Raw genomic sequence first — 6,000 nt, forward strand, 5'->3', positions numbered from 1 at the left:
TCAATTGATTATGTAATTGATATGTTTATTGAACAACAAAACATGAAGAAGAAGTAGAAGAAGAAGAAGACAACGAAGAAGTGGTAACAGAAGGAGGAGTAGAGATGCAGAAGAAGAAGAAGAAGAAGAAGAAAAAGAAAAAAACAAAACAAAAAATGTTATAAAAGTGATGAAACAAAAACAAAAATCAAATAGTTTTATATATATATATGATATATATGTATATATGTTTCAGTATATTATATATATATATATATATATGTAATATATAATTGTCTCTCAGAAGTTGTGTGAGTTCTTTAGCCCCAATTTGAAGGTCAGGGAGTTAGCAGTTATATACAGTACACATACATACAGATTGCTCTTTGCTTTGCTTTTTTTTTTTAAATATTTTATTTTACTGGTGGCAGTTCTTGTCTGATGTGGCGGTAGGCAGTGGCGTAGCACCTATACATATACATACACATCATCATCATCATAGGACACAGTGGCCAGCGCGGTAGCGGCCGCGGCAACTGTTGTATCAGCACCTGTGCCAGCGAATTCATTATGTGAACACACGTGTGGATATACGCGAGCGCGCGCGCGTGTGTGTGTATGTATGTGGTTATAAGTTTAGGAGGAGGCGGTGGCCTACGGTGCCAACCGGTGCTCATACACACACCGGCTAATTGATGAGCTGATTATGCCGGCTACGCAACTGGTAGTAATAGTAGTATTAGTAGTAGTAGTGGTGGTGATGGTGTTGTGCTCCGGTGGTACATCAGGAGTTCAATGACTCTGTATTACAACACACATACGACTTCTATACATACACATAGAGCTACTCCTAGATATCTAGCTCTCCTCCTATGGACACATACTGTACATACATACACACGGCATCAGACACACACACACACACACACACACACACACACACACACACACACACACACACACACACACACACACACACACACACACACTGTGACCAAGTTCTCAGTTTTTTCAAGGCCTGTCCTGCAGCTAAATCTTTTGCCTCATTTTTTTGAATCACCGCATCTCTCTCTCTCTCTCTCTCTCTCTCTCTCTCTCTCTCTCTCTATACCAACAAAAAATAAAAAATCTTCAATACTAACAGCATATCTTCGCCCCCGACACTACAGCCAAAACGCTTTAGCGCACACCTCGTATGCCATACCACTGCTACTACAACAACTACTACTACTACTACTGTATACGCACACATCAGACTACTCGTAGATATTATTATTCAACAGCAAAAAAAATAATAAATAAATACCTGTGCTTTTTTCCTACTGGTGAAATAACTTATATATTATTATTATAATTGTGTTCACACTCATCCACACACACACACACTCACTCACTCACACTCACCAGCACCGGGACTAACCCCGTATATAACAGTATGCATGTGTGTGTGTGTGTGTGCGATAAGAAAAGAGAGGACAGTTTTTCGGATGTTTGGTGTTTAGTTCAGTCAGTCAGTCAAGTCATTTAGATTTATGGGTACGATCTGTGCGCTAGAGATGTCAAATGGTAAATGTCATACAAAATGCCAACTGTTTGACAATTTATGCCCAAAAAAAATAAAATAAATAAAACCTTAACCTCTGTCTCTATCGCCAATAACTGACTGACTATTTTGTATATTGCAATTGTATATGTATTGGGGACTGTTATGTCTCTCTCTTTCTCTCATAGACTATGTGTTGTTAATTGCAATGTTTTAGTGTTAGAAAAAAAGTAGTGCTCAACAAAAATAAAAAGTTTTTTTTATTTTGTTTATTTGTTGAAACTTTTTTCTGACCAAAAATTATTTTAAAAAAAAAAATAATTGATATATATTTTTTGACTAAAAATTTGTGTTCAATTCATTTTTATTATCAATTGTTTTTTTATGTGTTTGTGTGTCTGCAATAAAAAAAAGTGGTTAATATTTTTTTATATTCAAAAAAAAATAATAATAAATAATACTATAATAATAATAACAACAAGTGTTAACCGTAATTCACTATTTTAAGGTAAGCTTTTATTTTTTTAAAAAATAAATTTATATTTATCATACAGGTATATATATATATAACTTTACATATAATATTACATAATAATACTGTATAATAATAATAATATATTAGACATTTCAATATTTCTATTTATTTGTATTGGTTTTTTTGGTGATTGATTTATGTTTGTATATCAATATATATATATATATAAAATGCTTTCACTACTATTATTTTGATGATAAGTCAATCATTTTTCAATTTATTTATTATTATATTTTATATCCTTTATTTTGATTGAAGAAAAAATAAATAAATAAATTCTTATATAAAAAGTTTTTGAACTTTTGCTATAACTTTAAACTATAATAAAAAGGCATTTCTAATCATTAAAAATAAAATAAAATGACTTTTTGTTTGTTTAATTAATATTGTTATTTCTTTATACATATAAATATATATAAGTTTATATATATACTGTATTATATCTCATGTTTTATGACATGCAAGCAATGAGTTTTATATATCTAAAATGTTATAAAACAAATAATTTTTAACTTATATACATATAACTTATATATGGTATAAGTATATATATATATACAATATATAATTTATATATACATATTGTATATTGACTTTTAAGTAATGACAATATTTAGGCAAAAAAAATATTTTCATAAAATAAAGTTAGCAATTGATTGTCAAATCTAGACGACTGAAAATAAAATGTTTGGTAAAGAAATACCTCAAAAGTTCATACATTTTATAAGTACAGTATTATTATTATTGATATTATCAATAAATTACAATAGGATTAATATGTGTATTAAAAAAAAATATATATATACAGTACAGTATTTAAGATTAACTATAGCTAAATAAATAGAGAGAGATGATAGACATGGATTATTTAGTATATTTGTTTGTTTGTTAGCACAGGGATGCATTGGGATTGTTAGATATATAGATGAATGGATGGATGTATGGATGGGTTAGGTAGTTGTGTAGCATTACAGCAATACATGAATCCTTTAGTTTTTTTGTTGGTGGGTTGTATCTATCAAATAGAGTCGTGTGATTACATAATATTTATGTATACCCGGAGTTGTTGTTGACTATATATATATATATACAGTATTTAATATAAATGTATTGCAAATTTTGTTGTTGTTGTATATTTTATGTGTGTGTGTGTGTGTGTGTGTGTGTGTGTGTGTGTGTGTGTGTGTGTGTGTGTGTGTGTGTGTGTGTGTGTGTGTTTGTGTATGTATTATTGAGTACTGACTTTATAAATACTGTATATTTGATTTTGACTGCGCAAAGCATTTTTCGCTAATATATATATATATATACTGTATATTATATAATATACAGTATATATGTATATATATAAAATACTAGCAGTACATATCTAACTCAAGCAAAAAAAAGCCAGTTCCCCAGGCCTGTGGAGTATATATACTATGATGTGTATGTGTGAGAGACAAGTGCATAACACAACCATCACCACCAAAATGTATTGAACATACAAAAGTCACATAACATGTTTAGACTTTGTCTCTATACATATACAGTATATAAATATATATATATCTCTATCCCTTTTTTAATTTTGTATTTAATATATTAATACAAATACTGTATATATATGTCTATGAAAAACGCAAAAAAACCAACAGTTTTTGTTTTGTTTTAGTTTAGTTTGTTTGGTTTGTTTCAATAATATACAGTATATTGCATTTAATTGTTGATCAATACTGTATTAGCTATCATCTCATATATACTGTGTGTTTGTGTGTACAGTATAATGCTTTTCCTATTATTATTATTATTATTATACATTCATTCATTGATTAATTAAAGTGCTTTATAATAACAATAAAAGTTATTTTTTTAAAAAACAATTTTATATAATTATTAATTGACTATTAAGTTGTTTAAAAAAAGTTGTTTTTTGTTTGTTTCTCTATCACTGTTTTTTTTGATAATTGCAAATCATATTTAGTATTTTTTGTGGTAATTTTATTTTAGTTTTAATCTCAACTTCAACTCAACTTTATGTTGTGTTTTGACATTTTTGTGTATTAAAAGAGATATACAGTATATTTATATTTATATATACTGTATATATATATACAACTGTTGTGTTGTCTAATCTAATGAGACAAAAAAGTTGACAAAAAATTTTTGTTTCTCTCTCTCTCTCTCTCTTTCTTTCTCACACATAACAAGTGCTCAATTCAATGAAAGACATCAATTGTTTTTAAAAACCAATCAAAAAAAAAAATTTGATTAAATAATATATATATATATATTTAAAAACAAAACTAAATAAATTTGGAGTCAAAAAAAATCTGACAACAAAAAAAATTATTAAATATATTATTATCAACAAAAAAAATATTACTATACTGTGTGTGAAAATTTATAGACAATTTTTATTTGATTTTATTAATGTGACATTTTTAATATAATAAATAATAATATTTTGTTGTTGTTGTTGTTTAATATAAATAATATTTGCAATTAATTATTTTTTTGGGGTTTATTTTATTAAAACACAACAACAACAACAACAACAATGATTATCTCAAGAGATTTGTTTATATTGGGAGACGAGTACTTCTCGGTTACCTCAAAGTCTAGGTATTTAAAGTTATATATAATTTATATATATATATATATATATATATATATAATAGATATAATCTTAAAATAAATATAATTTTATATACAATTATATATATATATTATAAATAATATAATGTATTTATTATTATATACTTTAAGTTAAGTTATTTAGATAATTATTAAATTTTAAAAAAATTATTATTAGTAGTAGTAGACATATGACAAATAATTAGTATATATATCCGATATCCGATTGTTATATACCTGTATTTAATATATATATATAATATAAGTCAATTTATTTTATTTTTTAAAATGTGTGTGTGTTTTAACTAATGTGTGTTTTTTAATGGCATAAATAATAATAAATTTTTTATTAAATACGGTAAGTGTGTTGTGTGTGTGTGTGTGTGTGTGTGTGTATGTATGTTATGTCATATACATACTGTATATGTTTGTTGGCTTCAAACAACAACAAAAAACTAATAAATAATTTTGTTGTTGTTTTGTATAATAAAAAAAACCTTTAAAAAAGTTTTTTCTTTTTTTCTTCTCTTCTTCTTCTTCTTCTTCTTCATTCTACTACTTCTTCATCTGTGATGTTGTTGTTGTTGTTGTCGAGGGGTTTAACGCCTTTTGAGTCTTGTTTTACGAGTTACTCCTACTTTTGATAGTTTTTTTTAAAAAAAAGTTATGATATAACATACAAATAACCCCATACCTCAAATACCCCTATACCTCTTTTTTTATATACACATCCCATACCACTTGTATAGTAGTGGGTATGGTATGTATATTACCGATTGAGTTGCATAGCCAGCAGCATATTCTCTCTTTCTCTCTCTCTCTCTCTCTCTCTCTCTCTCTCTCTCTGAAAAATATACAAAAAAAAAGTTGCATTAATGCAGTTTTGTTGCCCTAGTAGTAGTAGTAGTACTAGTATTAGTAGTGGGCACTGGCATATGCATGACATGACACCCGACCGACCAAACCACTGGCTCACTGGTGTGTCTGTATGTATAAACATAACTAAGCCATATTATCGTTCATAACCCTATGCCCTACACCATCAGGATAGACACCCAGTGCCCACTACTACTACTACTACCCCAGTACCCCGGTTTTTGTTGTCTAGTGTAACAATTTTGTTGTTTTCTGTAGCAATTTTTATTGTTAATTATCGTTTAAATTACGTGACTTTAATGGCACTGATTTTTTAAAAAATAAATAAATAAATAGTTAGTTAAGTTTTATGGCCACATAATTATAATTATAACCCAAACAAACAAAACAACAAAAATAATAATACAGTAAAACTTATATATGATTTTTTTTTAGTTAGTTAGCCATCAAT

General features: G+C 27.5%; 1 protein-coding gene across 1 annotated transcript in view; it reads left to right on the forward strand.

Moving 5' to 3' along the window:
- The first annotated feature begins 4,608 nt into the window (after window positions 1-4,608).
- LOC128958705 (uncharacterized) overlaps window positions 4,609-6,000 on the forward strand; it is an 11,830-nt gene continuing 10,438 nt past the window's right edge. Inside the window, exon 1 of the mRNA XM_054304611.1 lies at window positions 4,609-4,661. The gene's annotated coding sequence lies outside the window, so the exon portion shown is untranslated. The remainder of the gene's footprint in view (window positions 4,662-6,000) is intronic.

Source organism: Oppia nitens, unplaced genomic scaffold, assembly GCF_028296485.1.
Source record: "Oppia nitens isolate AA-2021 unplaced genomic scaffold, nextdenovo-longstitch-racon4-pilon3 scaffold3_pilon_pilon_pilon, whole genome shotgun sequence".
Lineage (NCBI taxonomy): Eukaryota > Metazoa > Arthropoda > Arachnida > Sarcoptiformes > Oppiidae > Oppia > Oppia nitens.